The sequence below is a fragment of the Podarcis pityusensis genome, assembly GCF_964106645.2.
Source record: "Podarcis pityusensis genome assembly, chromosome: 6".
In the NCBI taxonomy this organism is placed as follows: domain Eukaryota; kingdom Metazoa; phylum Chordata; class Lepidosauria; order Squamata; family Lacertidae; genus Podarcis; species Podarcis pityusensis.
Window position 1 is genome coordinate 77,850,135 of NC_138030.1, and position 22,220 is coordinate 77,872,354.

The following is a 22,220-nucleotide window of genomic DNA, read 5'->3' on the forward strand; positions in this document are numbered from 1 at the left end:
TCAGTTGCTCCATAACAGCTCACAAAAAGGCTGTCGCTAGGGTCAAATATAATTGTTTTCTGACTTATGGTTCTCTGTTTCAGCCACCAAGTTCTTCAAATATTGTAGCTTAAATATCCCAAAGGGACTTGAAGGTCTCCTCCTTGGTAAGCATGATATTTTTCATGATGCATTTTTGAAGCAGTGCATTTCAGGGGCTGTCTTTGACTTTTTCCAGTAGTGTATTCTTTCGATAAAAGTCAGTGTAAATATATGTTATATGCTTCCCAACATGTATTGGCCAGTCCCACAGGCACATTTACACTCTATAACTCATTTCAAAGACAATTTCAGCATGATGTGCTATCTATTTAGGAGTTTTGATAAAGCTGCATGAGAGCTTATTTTCCTTTAGGTTGCTTTGTGTAGACCATAGCAGAACAAAATTTGGGGACATGTCAAGGCTTGAGAATAATCGAATAACACAACTAAGAAATGGTTAAATCAAAATAAAACATACTTAGGAAAAACAAAATATATATTTAAGAAAACATGAAAATGGGAGAAAGATGATTGAGGCTCAAATCCTAGGCCAACTTATGGGAAGCAAGCAGCTCTAAACTCAGTGGGTCTTTTGAGACTTCTAACAATTCTCAGCACCCTTAACAAACTATAGTCCTCAGAATTTATGGGAGGAAGCCATGACTCTCAAAGTGACATGATACTGCTTAAAATTCATAGTGCATATAGGGCCTTAATACAGTGATCAACCCAGTGGTGTAGCATTGGGGGGGGGGCTCACAGGGGTGATTACCCCGTTCTCAAAATTGTTAGGGGGGCACAAAATTTCAACACCTGCTGCTGCCTTAATACAGATGCATACAGTGGTACCTCTACTTGCGTTCACCTCCGGTTACGTATCTTTCTGGATATGTACGTGGCAAACCTGAAAGTATTTTTCCGGGTTTCATCGCACGCGCATGCGCAGAAGCACTCTATGCACTGTGCGCATGCACAGAAATGGCACCTCTGGTTGCGAATTCCTCGGGATGCAACCAGAGCTCCGGAACGGATCCCGTTTGCAACCAGAGGTACCACTGTATTTCCGTTGCTGGGCTCTGTTGAAAACTGCTTCTTCATGCGAACCAAGAAGTGACATCTCCAGACAACATGTGCACATTGTTGTTGTTGGTAAGTCGTTTAGTCGTGTCCGACTCTTCGTGACCCCATGGACCAAAGCACGCCAGGCACTCCTGTCTTCCACTGCCTCTTGCAGTTTGGTCAAACTCATGTTCGTAGCTTCGAGAACACTGTCTAACCATCTCATTCAACCATGTGCACATACTCCATCCATTTCTTTCCCGCCCCCTACACATGGCCTCGGGTGTGAGCAACCCATGCTACACCACTGGACCCACCCATTCCCTAGACAATGAGACTTGTTCCCATCAAACCATGTATAGGATCCCAGCTTTACTTACTTACCTTCACTGCATTGTGTGGTCTCAAAGAAGGAGATTCTCTGTTTGGTCCTCCTGCTCCACCAGTGCAGCTATCTTTGCAAAGTGGATACAAGTAGTTTGTTTGGGCAGCAACCAATTAGGGAGCAGCAGCTGCTGGAACAAATGACAAATGGTTTATTTGCAAAGAGTGCTGCAGCAGCTGATGACCAGATGAATCAATGGTGGAAGAGATCAGTGGTGCCTTCTTGTTCATTTCTCTTCTGGAAAGCTAGCAAGGCAGGTGCAAGTCACTCTGTATCACATGGGAGTAAGCCTCACTGAATAGCCAAGTTTCTCTCATAAAGGCCTCCATCTCCCTCTTCCTAGGCTGTCACATGCACTGTTTTGGAGTGAGGCTCTACTGCCATGGAAGACGCTGTGGACTGGTGTGTTCCTGCTAAATTTCATAAGCAGAAAACTTTGATTGGTAGATCCTTTTTGTCAAGCTACTTAAATGTAGCAGAAATCTTGCATTTTGCATTTTGCAATTAAATAGCAACTGAAATCTGGATTATTATTTTTTAAAATAGTTTAATGTAATAAGATGAGCTGTAGATTATTTTGTTGATGATGATATAATGTCTTTTTGCGTTTTTGATACATACTTATTTACACAGATCTACTATTCTAGTTTTTTAAATACAGAAGAACTCGCTATCAGCATCATGTTCACATTTACAAAATTCTGGTTTTAGTGACCGAAACAGAATTATCGTTGCATGTCTGCCAGGGGTATGGGAACTGGTACAAACTGATATGTTGGAGAGTTATCTATTTCTAGGGCTGAATAGTGTTCAATTAGCAATTACCAGTTCCAAAATAGTTTCATCGCACAATCACACCTTACAAATGCCAACTCAGTGTGCCACAGCCATCAAAAAGATAAAAGAGAATCCTCTGATTTATTATGGAAAATAATAGTGCAAAGCTTCTAATTACATGAAATGTTGAGTGCTTTCATAACCGAAAAGGACATATTCCTAGGATTTATAAACAACTTCAATGTTGCTTCTTCTTCTTTTAGTTTACAAAGTCCCCCCCCCCCCCCGTTTTCTGCAGTGCCATTTGTTCTCAGAAAAGAGTCCTATGAGGTAGGTCATAATCACCATTTTCCAGATGGAGAACTGACAGTAGCTAGCAATGATTTTCACATGGATACTTAACAATATGATGAATAAATTGGAAATTGAGCCCATCTTTCCCAATCCTGTGTCCAATAATCTAACCAATAGGGGGCTTGTGGCACATATGGCTGACTGCTGCCAGGAGCCTTGCAAGATATTGACTTCCCTTACCACATCGGTTCTTGGAGCCACCTGCTGCCAGCAAAAATCTGACTTCACTGCTTCCAGCCTTGGCTGTTTCTGAGTTTGTTGTGTAGATGTTAACATCTCTTTGGTTAATGCACTGAAGCTTAAGACACAGCAGCTGCTGCTTCTTCTGGTAAGGTCAGGCTCTGAGCCAAGGGTTTCAACGGCAACTGCAGCAGCATTAAGACAGAACAGCTTCCATAACCTGACACTCAGTGATGATGATCTATGCCTGCAGTCACAATAGATGCTGAAGGAAGGAAGGAAAGCTCAGTGAAGCTGAGCGAGGCAACAAAGACTAGACATCACAGGATCCAGGTATGCTCAATACTCAGATTCAAATTCCAGACTTGCTTTCCTGGAAGCAAGTCCCCTTAAACCTAATGAGACATGTAGGGTTGTGCTGACAGCCATTCATCTTGCCTCTAGCACAGCCTTCCTCTACTTGATGTCCCCCAGATGTCTTGGACTTCAACTCCCATCAGCCCCAACCAGCATAGACAATGGTCAGGGTTGATGGGAGCTGTGGTCTCACAGCAGGTAAAGGGCACCAGGTTGGGAAGGCTGCTGTAGCACAGAAGGAAGAAAGTACCCGAAGATACACATGGAAATAGATTTGGCTCCCTTATGGTTGGTAAGAATTGCTCTTCTACAGCCCTGCAACACTCCCCAAGGCTGCAGAAGAAACAGAATTCTGGATGGTGGCATAGCATGGGTTGCCCACGTCCAGGACTGTGCAGAGTGGTGGGTGAGAGGGAGGGGAATGGACAGAGTACACATGTGCATTTGACTGCCAACGGCATCTGTGCCACCCAGGAGATCACAGCTGCAGATGTAAGAAAAGAAGTTGTTCCATTGTCTGGAGAGGTCACTTCCTGGTTTGCATGGAAAAGCCATTTTCAATGGAGCCCAGTGATGGCAGCTTGCAGCTGTATTGAGGTAGTACTGGATGTTGAAATTTTGTGCTGAAAGGGGTGGTGGTGCATAGGGAAAACTGCTCGGACCCCATGCCTAGAAAGTCCAGGACAAGCGGAAGTATGGGTGTGCCCACGATCAAGGTGAGGTGGCATGCTTGAGGTGGCATGTGTGCTTGCCTCCATTCTGCTTGCAATGATTCTAATGTTGCTGAGCACCTCTGCTCAACTTTGTGTTCCCTCTCTACTTCCTTGGAACATGTGAAGCTGGGTATTTTAACAAAATTTTCTGGGCTTTTGTCATTGCCATCTTTGAAGTTCTACATGCCCCAGCTTACTTTGATGGACCGTGGCTTTCATGAAATAAATAACAGAATAATCAAAAATGGGTTTGTTTTTGCCTTGAATTAGCTGCAGTTTGAAGATTCAGAGCTGCTTAAGCATTTCTTCCATGGGAACTAATTAAAAAGGAGTGAAAATGACTGCTTAACATATGTGCACAGCCACAAATCCAAATGGCTTCTTGATCCTTAGCTCCTACTAAATGTCCTTTGTGGAAATTAGATCTAACAAAAGTATGGATCCACTTTATATTGGAGCTCCTAAATCCATCAAATGCTCTAAGCCAAGCCAGTTTTCATCTGCTCAGTGGCAAAGCTAATTGATGGATGCTACAATATGCATTTAGGCATGCTGCTTTTGCAGTGTTGAAGGCTTTGAGTATCATACTAAGCTGAATGCCAATGTTATCATCCAAAATTCAGTATAAAATATGAAGGAATGGCAGAACATATAGGCCAAATACTAAATAGCATATTGACAAGCAATTCAACTTGTTATTGTTTATGATGAGAAATAGCTTGAAGCTTATTTGCATTATCCTGTTCTGCTGATGCAATGGATATCAAGAAAAGCTCTCTCTTTTTTTGCATGGAGACCGCACTGTGGATAGGAATGCAAAATTACCTTCTTATAACTGCAGATTTGTGTGCCCTCATTTGCAAGAGTTCCTTTAGTGACAGAAGAGTAGAGGCTTCATGTTTGCTAGTTAATGCAGCATCCTGTAAGAGACCAAGCTGTGGCTCTTTTCTACCACAGCATAGGGCAGGGATGGAAAATGTGTGGGACTTCAGATGCTGATGGATGTCAACTCCCATCAGCCCCACTCAGCATGGTCAGTGGTCACGGATTATGAGATATATAGTCCAGCAACAACTGGAGGGTCACAGTTCTCCATTCATTCCTGACATAAGGGCTGGGCTGGGAAAACACTGTGGCATGGATTCCTCCTTCATGACCTCAGAACATACAGAGAGCAGTGATGGATCATCCCAAAGGTCCAATTAGTCTAGAATCCTTTTCCCCAGGGTGGCCAGTGAAGGTGTGATGGCCTGGGATTCGGACTCTGAGGCTGAACCTGAGGAATCCCAGCCTGCACAGGAGTCCCCGCCTCCAGAACCAGCTGAGCTGGGGCTTGAGCCTGAAGGGTCCTCACCTGTGCTGGATCCTCAGGTGCAGGAACCAGCTGAGTCTGCTCTGGCTCCTGAGGCGATGGAGGACCCATTGCCTGCAGGTGCTCCACTCTCAGCCCCATCAGGGGAAGCTGAGGTTGCCTCTGGGTCCGGTAACCCTCCAGCCTCTCCTGAGCTGCAGAGGCTCAGGGCAGAGAGGCGGAGGGAACTAAGTTCCAGCAGGAGGAGTACTCACCTCCAGGCCAGGAGAGGCGAGTCACCTGTGGTCCGGGGCCACCCTATGCCTCGGGGCAGATAAAAGCCAGCCAGCTGCAGTCCCAGGTTGCAGGAGCAACATTGTTGGTAGCCTGTTCCTGCCTGCACCCTGCCCTGCTCTTCTGCCAGAGTTCCTGACCTCACCCGACTCCCTGCCTTCAGCTTTGATGGACAGCCTCCATACCACACCCTCAACCTTAGACTGGACTCGGACCTCGCCACACGGTTGACCCTCGGGACCAGCACAGAAGGGTCCTCTTCCATTCAGGGCTGTCTTAAGCATATGTGGCACCGGAGTGCAAAGATCTGCCCCTCCCAGGTTGGCCAGTCCCAGGTGTGCAGGAGGGCAGAGCTGGCCGGCTGCATCAGCATCTCACTGGCTCGGTCACCCCTGAACCCACGGCACAGAGCCGCCTGCAGCAGAAGAGCCCATCACGGCGCTCCGACCAATGGGCGGGCTCTTTCCCAGACTCAACTCTCAGGCCCCGGACTCTCGGCCTGGCGCCTCTGAGAGCTCGGCACCCGGGTGCCCCACACCTCTAGCGCCTATGGGTAAGACGGCCCTGTTTTCATTATCCCTATGCTTTTGGCCACGATGGCTGAAGCTGATGGAAATTGCAGCCAGTGAAGGTTAGTTCATTAGGGCAAACACAGCATTGCTCCACCAACCTCAGTCTGTACTTAGATAGACAGACCGTGCCTGCCTGCTTACTTACAACACTGACTGTCAACTTCCTCCTCTTTCATCTCAGAATTGTCCCTATTAGAATTCATCAGGGAGAAGGATGGGGACAAAACTTGAATTAGTTGGCTCTGCCAGTCATTGGCTCTGGCGCCACCTACTGTTGGTCTTCCTGCTTTTGGCTCTACCAGTCTCAATAGGCACCAGCCACCACTGGTTGCAGTTCACCAACATCTGAAGGACAATATGTTGGCTATTCTTGCCCTATGCCCATATATTCTCTACTTCTTTTAAAGCTCATCATCTGAGCTGGGGAGAAAACATTCCATTTCTGGCTCAATTGTATAACGTTATAATACAGAGAGAAGGTCAAGGTTTCAGTTTGAGTGATGTGCTTCATAACTTCTTCCATGGACTTAAAAGGTTTTTCTAAAATGGCAGAACCTGTTGACTGAACTGTTTCAAAACATTCTGAGAACATTAAACATAAGGCAAGAGTGCTCATTTGATTTAGTAAGTAATGAGTTCAGTAAAGCCACCTTTTTGTATGTATTTTTCTTTTAAGTACATGACATAAAATGAAATTTTTTATTGCCGCACCAAATTAGATTACCTAAGGTAGTCTGTTAATAAAACAATGCGAGACAATACGTGGTGCATTCCTTAGACGCAATATAGAGAAAATGTCTGAAAATCTATGGGACTGCCAGTGCCACATCCATAAATACATGTGTGATGATGATGATAATAATAATAATAATAATTTATTATTCATACCCCATCCATCTAGCTGGGTATCCCCAGCCACTCTGGGTAGCTCCCAACAGAACATTAAAAACACAGTAAAATATCAAACATTAAAAACTTCCCTAAACAGGGCAGCCTTCAGATGTCTTCAGAAGTCAGATAGTTGTTTATTTCCTTGACAACTGATGGGAGGGTGTTCCACAGGGCGGGCGCCACCACTGAGAAGGCCCTCTGCCTAGTTTCCTGTAACCTCACTTCTTGCAGGGAGGGAACCACCAGAAGGCCCTTGGAGCTGGACCTCAGTGGTTCAACTGGTAAAGGAAGCCTGTAACATCAGCAGCTCCTGCCTCTCCCTACTAGATAACAAAACGCCTGTGTCTTGGAAAGGTGCAGCCTTAAGGCAAAGAGCTCGGTTTCTGGTCTGCAAAATGGTCAAGATATGATAATCAGTATAATTAATCACCTGCCTAACATTATACTACATTTTATATTGCCTTCTGGCTATATACAGCTAGTACAGTGTGGTGTGGTTTTATCCAAAGTATTCTCTCCTTGGTCTGAATTTGACTCCAAACCCTTAAAAAAAAAGTCTTTCTTCATTGTATTTCCTTTCACCTAGATTTTCTTCCCTTTTATGATCTCTCATCCATTTAATTATACATGCCATAATCACACCCAGCAGCCTTATAATTCAGCATTTCCATCTATTTCCTGCTCTTTAACTTTATACTAAAATGATTTTTGTTTTTGTTTTGTTTAAGGGTTGGTACATTAGAACTGCTTATTATTTCTGTCGCACTTATTTATTGCCGCGCTTTGATCATACATTTGGATCTGAATATAAGCCTTTTTCATAACTGAGCTTTCCAGACACTTCAATCAGGGGCTGAATGTTCCTCCCTCCCTAACAAGAGATATCTTTTTATTAAATTTCTAAATTTAATTGTAAACGAATGCACCAATTTCACCACAAACTGCCATTTGTTCCGTAAAGAAGGGTTTCTGGGAGTTTTGAATGCTGATTGGGGCCGGGCAGGGAGGAAGTGGGTTTGTTATTGTTGTTGTTATTTGCTCTTTCTTTGGATCTTTTAATTGACAGATGAAAACTGCACTAGAAGATGCAAATGACTCCATATAGGCATACCTCTGGGAGAATGCAGTCTCCTGGGTGTTATCTACTGAGAGCCACTTTGCATAGCAATCAGGTATGAAATGGCTATACTGGTTCTGCAGTGCTGTCTCCCACAGCATACATGGAAATTAAAACAGGGACTGTACTTTGCTCTCCATGCCCTGCTCTTAAAGTAATTGCAGTCAAGGGACTGAGCCTCGTTTGGTATGACCTAATGGCAGGAGTTTGTTGTCTTTGACCATGGAGTTTTCTTGGCAGGGATACTGGAGTGGCTTGCCAGTTCCTGCTCCAGGTGGATCACGTTTGGTCAAAACTCTCCACTATGAGCTGTCCATCTTGGGTGCCCTGCTCGGCATAGTTCATAGCTTCTCTGAGTTATTCAAGCTCCTTCACCATGGCAAGGCAGTGATCCAAGAAGGGATCCATGAAGGTGCTGGAGGAGACTCTTGAGAGTCCCATGGACTGCAAGAAGATCAAACCTATCCACTCTTAAGGAAATCAGCCCTGAGTGCTCACAGGAAGGACAGCTCGTGAAGCTGAGGCTCCAATACTTTGGCCACCTCATGAGAAGAGAAGACTCCCTGGAAAAGACCCTGATGTTGGGAAAGATGGAGGGCACAAGGAGAAGGGGACGACAGAGGACGAGATGGTTGGATAGTGTTCTCGAAGCTACCAGCATGAGATTGACCAAACTGCGGGAGGCAGTGGAAGACAGGAGTGCCTGGTGTGCTCTGGTCCATGGGGTCACAAAGAGTCGGACACGACTAAACGATTAAACAACAACAACAATGGCAAGAGTTTAGGCCGGTGGCCCCCAGGCTTGGGAATAGCTTGCCTTCCAACATGAGATGGAGCCCGTGTCTGCCTATTTTCCATTAGGGCTATTTATTTCAATATTTCAGCAGGGATTTGATTGCATTAATAGCATGGGGAGCATTTTCATAACTAATGCTGGATGTTTTGTTCTATTGTATTATCTTAATATGTTGACTTTGAATAGCATACACCATTTCAAACAGGTGGGGAAGGAGTCTATAAATATTTTAAGTAATAAAATAAATAAAAGAATAAAAGAAAAGAAAGATGGAAATATTACATGTGGTTTAAGGGTGCTTAATGACTTCATTACTGAGTCATTTGCAGTTCAACAGATCACTTTCCTTTCCAGGCTGAGAGGGAAAATGGCGAAAACAGGTTATTTATTGGAACAGTGTGATTTTTGCAGCTGCAAAACAAAGAAGCATGGGACAGAGCAAAGAAGAATTTCTGGAACAACAATGGGATATTAGCTCCGCCTAATGTATGATGGAGAACAGCAACAAAGATAGACATAACATTTTACAGGGACAGGAAGAAAGATCACGGAAAGAATAATTGCCACACATAGGAAGAATAAGGATATAGTTTCAGTGCCTCACCTGTAGTTTTGTGAATCATTTAATGTGTTAATACGAATGGATGTTGTTAATATTGCAGTTGTTGTATAAGGAATTGTTATCTTGACTGGAGTGTAATTGAAATGAATAAAATGTTGGAACACAGAAATAAAGAAAATCATCAAACCATCAATTCTAGCACACGGGGGGGGGGGGGTCACCTAAATTATATAATTTGGTATCTGAATGACTGGTATTTGTAATTGTGTTATAATTTGGCATTGCTATAATGAGACTATTATTGGACTGTAATTGAAAACAAATAAACATTATTATCAAAAACCAAAAAAGGATTCTACTAGTAGTGTCAATAGTGATGATAATACTGATGATAATAATAGTGATCTGAATACTATTTACAATGACTACTGGTAGTAATAATAATGATAGCTGTATTAGTGGCACAGCACCGTGACCTAAGTACTCCTGAAAACACTACACACTGCAATAAACCCTGCAAAGAGGACTTAGGTTGGTCAATGCAGGTGTGGAGCTGATAGGGACTCAAAAATGAGCTTTCAAGATAGTTTTGGGGAAATCCAGAGGCGATAGAGGAACACAAAAAGTGACACTCAGAGAAAGAAAGAAAAAGGAAGGGTAAGAGGTGTCTGATATGGATAGAATATAGGAAAATGTGTTTATATTACACATCAAACATTTATTAGTTTTCTACACCTACAGAGGGGCATTCATTTTATGAGCTTATTAAATTGCTCTGGCTATATATGAGGTCTGTATACCCAGATGATTAAAATATGGCTCTCTTCATTTTCCAGGTGATTTAAAAGAATTAACAATGCAAGTTTATTTTCTTCTGAATAAGAAGATGAAGATCATCGTAACACATTAAAAATGAATAAATAAGAGTTAATGTGCAGCTGATTGGATTTGCAGGGACTTAATCACTAGCTCAAATGCCCAAGGTCATAGATTTAAAAGGGAAGCTAATATACTGTCTGCCTTACGCTTTCACACAAACCGGTTCAGTCCACTGCAGTTCTCAAAGAAGGGGGGCATCACAGATTGGGAATGAAATCTGAAAATGTTACTTTTGTAACAGTAAATGCTTGTCATTTGATCAATAAACACAGAATGTGACATCCTTCCATAATCAAATGTGTTTGCCGATTTCTGTGGAGCTGCTATGTTAAATGAGTCGGGAACAAAAAAAGTAGTCCAATAGCATTTGTTAAAATCACACTAGGAGAATGGATACATTTAGATTTTTCAGAGCCAACTGATGTCAGAAGAACTTGCTCTCAGGTTGCCCTCCAAAAATCCTGCCACTTTGAGATACAAAACAGAAGGTGGGACTACACAATTCAACTCCTTTGTGTAAAATGCTTGAAATATCTAAAACATGGCAGGTGCAGTACACTGCAGTTGGGATGTATAAGGAACCACCAAACGTTCTTGGTTGTTATTGTTCCTGATTTACAACCAATTTTTGCTCCTGGAAAGACTCCTTGTTCAATGCTGTCATATGATGCCTCATTTGCCCCTGCTGAACCATTTGCTCTGGCCAACTGAACCCAAACTGGCCTTATCTTAGTAATTATATGTATACATAAAAGTACACTGAAAGGACTATTATGACTATAATGTAAGAAGTAACCTAATTGAAATTAGGGGGCTTCAAGTGACTTGCCCATCAACACAAATGGTTGACTTTCTAAACTGACAAACAACCACACCTACCAACAGGTGCCTGTTTTGAGGGGAACCTAGGCAATGCCATCCTTGTGAGTCTCCTAGGCATGGCAGGTGGCAGCGGTGTGGGCAGTGCCACTACAGTGAGCAGCAGTCAGAACAGGTGGAGGTGCACAGTATGGCCCTCTGAAGAGAGGCCCAGAGGAATTGTGGGAAAATCAAGGTGGCATCAGATACTGCCATCTTGCCTGCTTCTTTTCTTTGGAATGCTGGACCATTACAAGAAGAAGGCTGGCACTGACAGCTTTGGACCCTGCAGGACCCTTGGCATTTGGCATTTGCCATCCTAACTTTTTTTAGGTACTGATGCTGAGTCTGTGAGTAATGAATCAATCTGAAACAGACACATGGTTATCAATGTAACCAAGTTGGCTCGCAGGATTTTGATCACTGGGCCGCTTTAGGTTGAGTTTTCTTTTGGAATGTCTTGAAATATCTATATCAGCTCCTGCTTGCACTGACCCACATTTATTTTACTTTAGCAAAAATAGGAAAGAGATGGGCTTTTGGAAACAATAGAAAACTATAACATACAATCCACTACCCCTTCTCTTCCTTTTTGTTCTCCATGGCAATAGTTAAGCATCTGTTGGTGACATAAATGGATGACTTTTGTGTGCAACAGTGCTTTGACATGATTGGTTGGAAGATGAAAGGTGAAAGACGGTTGTTGCTGAGCAGTACAGATTTGGGGGTGGGGGAGGGAACTTTTAACTTATGGCCAACTGAGAAGAACAAAGGCCTAGGTGGGAAGGGAGACTATATAAAATATTGATACAAGGAGGAAGCCTATATTTTACTTACTTATCTTCCTCTTCCTATCATGTAAGGCTTCCCAGTTATAGAATGAAGCATAATAGATGCCCTTGAACTGAAGGAGTATATGGGAAAAGGGTATTAATCCATCATCTTCCATTAGGATTGCAATCAATTTCCACCTAACATGACATTTGAGGCAAATTTGCAGGGTCCTGGCTGGACAACATTCCAAAGGAATTATGAAGGAAGCTAAATATGGGGGCAGGGTTTGAAAACAAAGTGGGTTTTCAAACATAGGCTGCCACTGAATTGTCCTGAAAGCAAAATTCAATTTGAATGTTAGAGGTTCCTGCTTCAGCAAAAGCGCTAAGGTGAGTTACTAGTGGAATTTATCAGAATGCTTCCATACCTTCTTAGTTGTCATACGCGTGAGGAAACAGAAAACTAGAGAGTTATGCTTACAGTCGCAGCAGAGAGCATTAGAGGTTTTCAGTTGTAATAACACCACCAGAAACATGGACTTAATCATGTTACACCTAGGTGATTTACAAACTGACATAACCTAATGACTGGGATGCAAGGAGCTACCAGTACTTAGGCTCACACGAGAGTATTGCATCTTGAACTTATTTGTTTTGTTTAACAGAGGAGCCCTCTGTCACCTCCCAAACAGCTTTTGAAGCATTCTCCAGTTTCATGGAGTGTACCACACCACATTTTGTAGGGGTGTGTGGCTGCTGCTTGAGAAAACACATCCAAGGCCTTATTGGACTCATGGAACTGGTTTCACAATTCTTTGGCTCCTGGGCAATGTCAACAATACACACTTTAACTTGATTGTGCTTGTTTAATTTCTAAGATTAAATCACTGAATGGGTTATTGGGAATAATGGAAGAAATAAATGTATGGCATCATGACATCTTCATATAAGAAATTAAAGATTATTTCTTCTCTTTGCTGTGTTTGGAAGTTCATACTGCTGATTGCTGACAGTCATATCAGGAGTGGAGAGAGGGAGAGAGAGAGAGAGAGAGAATATATGTATATGTATATGTGTAGATAGATGATAGATGATGATAGATGATGATAGATGATAGATGATAGATGATAGATGATAGATGATAGATGATAGATGATAGATGATAGATGATAGATGATAGATAGATAGATAGATGATAGATGATAGATGATAGATAGATAGATAGATAGATAGATAGATAGATAGATGATATAGATAGATCTTCATTAAGTTTGCTGTGTGGTGCCAAAAACAGGCATAGGGCAATAAAAAACCATCATCTAAATATAACAGACCGAGTGTGCATATAGTTCAAATACCCGTTTAATCACATCAGATCGGAGAGAAACTACAAAGACAATGACAGTGAGCCAAGCTGCGAGCTTCAGCTCGGAGACTGAGAACAGCGATAAGTTCAAGATGTAAAGTTTATCAAAAGGTTGGTATCAAAGACTGTGATCCCTTGCATGTAAGACAGGGGATTGGTTTCTGCATGAGCCTGCAAGCTTTGATGGAGTTTGCTCTTTTGCTCACTTTTAATGAACTTTGTCACCATCCCTAATGAGGAAAGCTTACAGCATTTGAGGCTTTGTGGTTTGGAAAAAAAGTGGAGTAAAAGGAGACATGTTAGAAGGATATAAATTATACATATTGTGAAGAAAGTGGCCAGAATTTTTCTCCCTCTTTCATAATATTAGAATCTGGGACCACTCACCTGCTCCTTGTGAGTTTCCCATACACATCAGGTTGGTCACTATGAGAAAAGGATGATGGATTAGATGAGTGATGCAGCAGGGCTCTTATTATGTTGTGATTCAAATATTTCATGCCACAAATACTACACCAGCATAATTGGGACTAAACCCCATTGAACTTAATGGGACTTATTTCTGAGTAAACATTATTCCATTGATTTCAAATTTCTTCAATCTCACCCACTAAAATGCTTAGACTTAAAAAGTGCTTAAGTTTGGTTAAGTGGTGCCAATTTTTAAAGACTCCTCTTCTTCTGTTAAATTAAAAATGACCTCCAAATCAATAGAAAACACAAGCAGCTCGTAAGTAACACCAGGCTGCGGGCACTGATGGATGCTTAAAAAGAAGAAGACGAAGAAGACGAAGAAGACGAAGAAGAAGAAGAAGAAGAAGAACCCAACAGCAAACTCAGGCTGAGGATTTTATTATTTGAACTGGAACACACATAGAGAGACATGGAGACACCCACATGCATCCCCCACCCTGTTTAGAGTATTTTTTATTTTATTTAAAAGCACAAATGCAAAATTTCAGAAAGAAGATGAATTGAGAACAAATAAAAGTTATTTATTCTCTCCCTCAAAGACTGGAGGTAGACATTCTGGGATCCACATGACCGCTAACATGAAGCAGCAGCCAAATCCAGTGTCTCTTCTTCCTCTCCCCTTGGCATCCCATAATATCTAATGCTACACCGTGTGTGACACACAGGACATCACCATACTTGATTTCCCAGTGGGAATCAAATGCTCTCATAGGAGGGGAAAGGACCTGCTCTGAATCACACTGGGCAGGTTCAGAGCCCAGGAGACCCCTGGGGGCAGCCCCCATTATTTCCTCCCTAGGGGTGAGAGGTGAGCAACAGCACCCCCAATTCACTGAGAGGCCACTGTAGAGGCGATATTATGGGAGCTGCCGAGGAGGCATTGCGGTTGTCACTGCCACCACAACAGTAATGCATTCCTTGGAAGCTGAATCTTCTGCCCATGTGGATCCTGCCACCTGAGGCAGTCACTTCACCTTGCCTTACAGGTGGGCCGGTCTCGAGCCTTAGATAGATGCTGCAAGGTGCAGCTCTGGAGCTCACCACAAGGTGAAGCCACAAGCAAACCTGAAGGCTGCTAGTCTGACCTGTCAAGCAAGGAGTTTGTATTGAAACTAATAAGTATATAGCAGCAAAGTGATAGAGTCAAGCTTTAATCGAAGCCAAATGCCCACAAAAGCACTTCAGTAAGGGAAAATATGATACCTTTGGTCCCCAAGTGGGCAAACAATCAATTATAGTACTGGGAAGCTGAACTGAAGCCTATCTTTGTGCTAAACCACATGTTTATTTAAATCTAAAGTTAACTTTTAAAGGACATCCCCATGTTGCTTCAACTGATGGCAATAATAGGAAGAACCACATGAGTTTTGGCAAGAATCAAGAAAAGGATGACCCAGCAGAGAGATGCCTGCTGGAAGGAAAGCAGTGAAAGGAGGGCCCAGGGAAACCCTGGAAGAACTGAGTTAACAATTGCTTCCTGTGGATGAGGAATAAAGGCTGGAAGTTCATTTTTTTGTGCTGGCTATTATTTGAATTTAGAACTTCCTCCTGCTGCCCTCAAAATAAGAATGAGTTATTTGTAAATGCTTTCTGGGCTATTTAATTAATGATGACAAGCTCCAAATGGCAGAGCAGAAGACAGTTTTTCAATCTAATCCTGGCATGGTCCATTCAACCAGGAACATGTCACTTTGTGGCTGGAACAACACAACCTATTTGTTTCTGGACCCAATTCAAAGTGCTGGTTTTGACCTTTAAAGAGTTTAATGGCTTGAAGGACACCCTTACCCCATATGAGCTGCCAGCATATTAAGATGATCTATGGAGGTTGTCCTCTCAGATTGGAACCAATTTCTGGTTAGTCTGAGGAAGAGGGTCTTTTCTGTTGACTTTGGACTCAACCTTATTGATCTTCCATTGTATTGTCAAAAACTTTTTGTTTTGAAAGGCCTTAAAGACTGGACTTTACCACCTGGCTTTTGTTACTCCCTTGGGGAATGATGACAACAATGATTTAGGAAATATTGATTGCTGGTTTCTTAATTGTTTTTATTTCTTGGTCTGCTCTCCTGTTTTGTGGTTTTGTTGTATTTTATGGTTCTTGTGGTGAGTCTCCTTGAGGTTTTGTAAGGAAACGAGCAGTGGAGACTTCTTGATTCAGGCAAATGAGGCACTGCCCCACCAACTTCAGTCTGGCCTTGGCCAGCCCCCGTGTTCCTGCCTTCTTAATGACAACTAGTCCAGGCAGGGACAATGGCTGTCAGCTTCCTTCTCCTTAGTCTCAGGTCTTGCCCTGGTACCACTTAGCAGGGAGGAGAATGGGAACAAAACTAGAAATAGTTTCTGCCTATCATTGGTTTTGACTCCACCTTCTGCCCCTCTAGTCTCAAAGGGCACCAGCCACCACCGAAAACGGATTAAAACAAATAAAAGTGCACTACTCAAATAAGCAACTTCCACCTATGTGAGGATGGAGAATAAGGGCTTTGGATGCAGAAAGAGGAACACATCTACAAAAGAAAACAAGCCATTTACTTAGAAGGAGTGGGGCTCATTCAAGAACGGGCAGCGTGGTGGGAGATGCCCTCCCAAGAGAGGCGTTGCTGCTGCTTACCTTGATACTGCAAAGACGTGGTGGGAAAGTGGCAAATTTGAGCTTGCCCAGGTTCACTGGCAGAGCCAGTCTGGCACTGCCACAAGCACACAGACACAGCCCTGAACTAACCATCACCCTGCTCCCTCCCGGCACTGTCCAACTAAGGGGCAGTGGCGCCGCCATTGGGATAGCTTCCCCCGAGAGCAACAAATGTCATCCTACAACACACCTTTCCATTGAGTGAAGATGCAGGGCTTGAAGTTGGGTTGGATGCCACCCCACTCATTTTCAGGTAGACCTACAACCATACTAGAGGGACACGGGTGGCGCTGTGGTCTAAACCACTGAACCTAGGGCTTGCTGATCAGAAGGTTGGCAGTTCAAATCCCCACGATGGGGTGAGCTCCTGTTGCTCGGTCCCAGCTCCTGCCAACCTAGCAGTTTGAAAGCATGTCAAAGTGCAAGTAGATAAATAGGTACCGCTCCAGCGGGAAGGTAATGGCGTTTCCGTGCACTGCTCTGGTTCACCAGAAGCGGCTTAGTCATGCTGGCCACATGACCCGGAAGCTGTCAGCGGACAAACGCTGGCTCCCTCAGCCTATAGAGCAAGATGAGTGCTGCAACCCCAGAGTCAGCCACAACTGGACCTAATGGTCAGGGGTCCCTTTACCTTTACAACCATACTGCACCTTTCCAGGTGGAGAGAATTATGTCTGGCCAGAACATCCCATGCCCTCTTCTGTCTCTCACTTTGTAACCCTCCCGCTTCTCTTTTTCTCCAGCTTCAGGCACGGTGGGCTTGTGCAGTTGTGTGGTGTGGCTGAGAAAAGAAAGGCTTGAGATCACAAGCCCCAAAGCTTCAAATACATGAGTTCTAGACTAGTGAACCCATTTCTCCCTTGGTTGGTTAAATCTTACTAAAACCCACGAGCATGATTGAAGTTCATGCATATTTGCACAAGTTTGCATTGCTTCAACAAACAATTCTTCTATCAGAAAGGGTTAGAAACAAAAACGGGGAGAGAACCAGCCTGGAGATATTTATGAGCTTGCAAAGCTAAAGGGGAAAAAAATAATTATATACATCTCTTAGCAAAATGAACAAAAAAATTAATCACCTCTTTTTCCTGCTGACAAACATTGATGATTTCTTAAGCAAGGTTGCTTCTGACTATTTTTTATGTTTGATATTGAACATTATGTCCCCTGCTCCTACAAATGGTTTCCCTCCACTCTTTCCCCAGGCTTTTCTGATACGCTTGTTTGAATGAGTGTATGTTCTTCTGACATGTCGCTACTTTAAAGGGGAAATAAAATTTCAGTGACCAGACAGCTAGGTGAGGCAAAAATAATACATTTTTGGGGTTTGTGCATATCTATTGTTATTAGAGAAAAAACTACATGCAGACTTTATGACTGACCTGCTGGTTATTAGAGAAAACCTGAAACGCAACCATCTATATTAGATTTTTTTAAAGACAGACTTACATACATGGCTGGCATGATTGTGAGGCATGCTCACACAGATGCTAGGACCTACATGTCCTTGGAGGATCAGCTTTTGATATCCATATCTGGGCCACCTTTAAACTAAAAGAGTACAGTACCTTTAAAAATATTCAGCACCAAGGTGCTGTACAGCTCCCAGACTGGAATCACCCTTTATGCTTCAGAGGTTGAGTCACTTGGGAGCAATGTGTGAGAGATGGGGGGAGATGGTGAACACAGACAGGCACCCAGAAAATATAGTGCCCGTCATGTTATCAATTGCAAACAAATGCAGCAATGGCCATCTTTCCTCCACTACCATGGGACAAAACAAAGCTAGCAGTGGAAGCTTCTTAGCAGCAAAACTCTTCTCTTTTTTTCTGTTTACAAGTTTTGTGAGTTGAGGAACCTAACCCGTGTGATGGTAAATAAGAGACAAGTACGCAAGAATTTAGGTTAATGGGCTGAAAAAGGCCACAACTTTTATTGGTTACAGCATGTGAGTGGTATTGGCTTAGGCATTGGATAAAACAACCTATACATGACCCCACCCGTGCAGCTGGGGGTCTTTTTAAGGTTAACAAACAGTGGGAGGAGCTTGTTGATGCAAATACAACTGGAAACTTCCCCTGATGTCACCGGAGGTTGTGCCATGGCCCTAGCCACCAACAGGGCATCGGACATGATCCACAACTGTTGGATTGCTTTAACAGAATACCCTACAAGGGGCGGGGTAGGTGATGGCCAAACCCCGCCCACCAATGCACAACACATATTCCAATGCCTAGCCACCAATACCAGAAAAGTTGTGATGAATTGCTACGAGGTAGACGAAAAACCAAGAGGCTGGTGTCAATTAGCCAAATGGATAAAAACTCCTATCAGGCCCCCTGGACAACCAAGGCGACCAACCAAAGTCCATAGCAATGTCAGAAACATGAACCTAGCCTAAAGGGCGGGTGGGTGGGTGATCTGTCATCTTCTGAGGGCTGAATGAGGCGTGGAGGCTGCCGTGGCCGTTTGAATGCGGCTAAGCCCCTCCCCCAGACCAGCCCTATTGTCTGGCCAGCCAAGGGGGCGGCACGGCAGCCGGGAGATGACACAGGGGGCCGAACACCCCCCTGCTGCCGTGGGAATGGTTCCTTCTTACAATACCTCCCCTCTGTGAGGAGGAGAGGCTTTCCCCACCTCTCTTTCTTTCTACAAATGTGGGGTAGTGGGCGGGCATTAACAATGTCATAGTGCTCTGTTGTAAACCCTCTCACATAGTGCTACTAAATCATATCCTGATGCTACTTGTTTAATAAGACTGCATATGATCATTTGGCAATAGCTCAGTTGGTAGAGCATGAGACTCTTAATTTGAGGGTCATGGGTTCAAGCCCCACGTTGGGCAAAATATTCCTGCATCGCTGAAGTGAAGGACATGAGGCAGGAGTTGATAATGCAGGTGAGCTGCGCACAGGTGAGCTGCAAGCAAGCTGCCGGCCAGCTCTGTGGAGGCTCCTTTTATTGACACAATAAGCAAACCCAGGCAGATACACATCTTCCAGTCCCGAGATCGTGGGGTGGTACAAAGCTATTTTGGCACCTGTTTCCACCGCATCATTTTCCCCTTGCACAGTGTATGACGAAGGAGACAAAGGTCTCAGAGACAAAGGTTACAGATAGGACACCGCAGACTACTGAGACTGCAAAAGGTTAGACAGAGGGCAAAATGATCAGATAGCTGTGGCTTTATCTGTGAGAGGTCACGTGTGCAGGCAGCTGAGGCTGCCTGCGGGTGGGGAGTGTGCTCCACACCCAGTGATCATCCCTACACATTGCATAAGCTTTGACTAGCTGACCCTTGTGGTCCCTTCCAGCTCTGTAATTCTATGATTCTATGAATAGCCTTTTGGTGTTCCTTTAACCTCCAGAGAAAGAAGAACCGAGTTTAAAGAAAATAGCATTAATATATTTCTGTGTTTCACTTGTATTAATGTGCACTTTTATTAATATTAGTTGTTATAAAATGTTATAAGTCTCCGTTGATTGCAAATAAATTATCTACCAGTGACAACACACAATCCAACAGGCCACTAACAACAATTAACAGTATATTTAGCATACCTCAAAATTTAAGCATAAGGCTCACCAATCGGTTGGGGAAAATATCCAGTAAGTTAGCATCCCCAAATAGCCCCAGGGCTGATGACATTAGTACCTAGTAACTCCTTCCCCAATTGTTAAAACCTTAACCCCAAAGGCCAGGACACCCCTTAGAGAGTTCTTCTGGAAGTAGCTCCCTTGTGAAGGCTCTCAGGGATGAAGGGTGGGGCAAGGAAGTAGAACACGAGAATATGTTTTGAAATCTCACATAGTTTGTGTACAGTATGCAACCACTATTCTTACGTTAAATAAACTATTTTTCCGAGAGCAAAAACACCTCCTATGCACCATCTTCAAACTCCACTTTGTTCTGGGTGTAAACAAGGAGACAAATGAACTATATACAGCAGGAATTCTTGTGAAAATATGTGCTTCCAACCCTTGCATGGAGCTGAATTGTTCCCATTAAATCTGGATATACCAAGTTCGATTTTCTTAGGAAATCTGGAGTTCCTGCTTTATCTCGGCAATGTTGGTTCTAGTTGGAAATAGGAGTTTGATTTTTTCCTTTTATTTCTTTGCTGCATTTATATCTCACCTCTTTCTCTAAGGAGCTCAAGGTGGCATAAATAGTCCCCCCCCCCCATAACTTAACCCCACAACAATCCTGAGAGACTGTGACTGGCCTCAGGTGAGCTTCATGGCTGAGTGGGGATTTGAACCCTGGTCTCCCAGGATCTAGTCCAAAATTCTAACCCAGTGGTTCTCAACCTGTGGGTCCCCAGATGTTGTTGGACTACAACTCCCATCATCCCTGAGCTCTGGCCTTGCTAGCTAGGGGTGATGGGAGTTGTAGTTCAACAACATCTGGGGACCCACAGGTTGAGAAAGGCTGCTCTAACCACTACAGTGAAGATCTAGCTACCTATAGGAGTAGCAAAGTCCCTTCTTGCCTCTCCACTGTCTCTCCATGTGTGTTTGTAGTTCTGTAAGCTCATATTAGGAAGCGCTGCAGGTGTCTGTAATACAGTAAAGGGGAGAATGGCTCTTGCAAAGTCTACAGTTGCTCAATTATGCACATCACCAGTTTTCAATTGGAGGATCTCTACAAAGGAGAGATGTTAAGTTGGCATGTAAAATCTGCTGCCAATTTAGTTCCCCTCTGTGAAGGACGGAGGGGGAGGGAGATGAATAAGGTGCTACAGGCTAGCAGCTTGTCAAAATATCTCTTGAAACGGTAGGTTCCAAGCCATTAAATCCCAGCTTATGCGATACCCCAGAGATTCCTGAAATAGCTCCACAGTATGCATGAGTAGGTATGAAAGATAAAAAACAGACAGATGCTGTATTGACCTCCGCTCATTGGAACTTGGTCCGCTACAATATTAGTGACATAAAAGACAGTGCTAGAGCTTTTCTTTGGACCACGCTACATCTGACAGTGTGTGTGTGTGTGGAATTTATTAGAGTAATATTACCCAATGTGTGTTTTCACAGGGAAAATTAATGCCATAATCCCACTGGGACGTTGAATTTCCTTTCTAGAAACCAGTTCACGGAGCCAATTAATATTGATCAAGTCACTCTCCTGGACAAGAGAATTCTTCCTAAGAATTCCTAAAATGAAGAAATTGATGTTTCTGAACCAAGCGCTCATAAATTATCAGGCAGGTGCAATTCAAGCAACGTTGAATAATTTGTGTATTCCCACAAAGAAAAGTGAGAGAAAACTAATAAGGCATTCACATGCATTGAAATCTGGGGACGAAACAGCTAATATATAGTTAATGCTGTGCAGCTTTACTAAATTTTGGCTCAAATAAAACATGCACAGTATGAATTTGACCTGATATAGTAGTTTACATTGCCACCACTGTGTACTTTGGTTGGTGCTGAGCTGTGACAGGGCCTTCTCAGTTGTGGTTCCTCATTTGCGGAATGCCTTGCCAGGAGGAAGTTAAAAACATCTCTTTTCACCAATGCTTTCAATGGCTGAAAAAGATTGCTCCTGGGAGCCTTGAAACTATCAACTCTGAGAGTATGTAACTGTTGTTAGATCTTCTTAATATTTATAAACGTTTTAAATATGGGGAAGGGCAGGTTATAAATTTAACAAATATATAAACATCTTGTCCAAGGAAACTAGTACGCTATTTCTCAATTTGTTTTTCAAATCAAAAATCTCTATTTAACGAGACAGAAATGCTTCCCTGTAGCACTTAAATTGCATAAATAGTCATCTTTTCTTTATTTCTTTTTAACCCTGTTTAATAACAGTGTTTCTCCTGGCTGCTGTATCTGCATCCTTTTCCTTCTTGAATTTTAG

At 43.2% G+C, this 22,220-nt stretch overlaps 1 long non-coding RNA gene across 4 annotated transcripts in view; it reads right to left on the reverse strand.

Moving 5' to 3' along the window:
• LOC308478789 overlaps positions 1 to 22,220 on the reverse strand; it is a 135,566-nt gene that overhangs the window by 112,216 nt on the left and 1,130 nt on the right. The gene's annotated exons all lie outside the window — the stretch shown is intronic.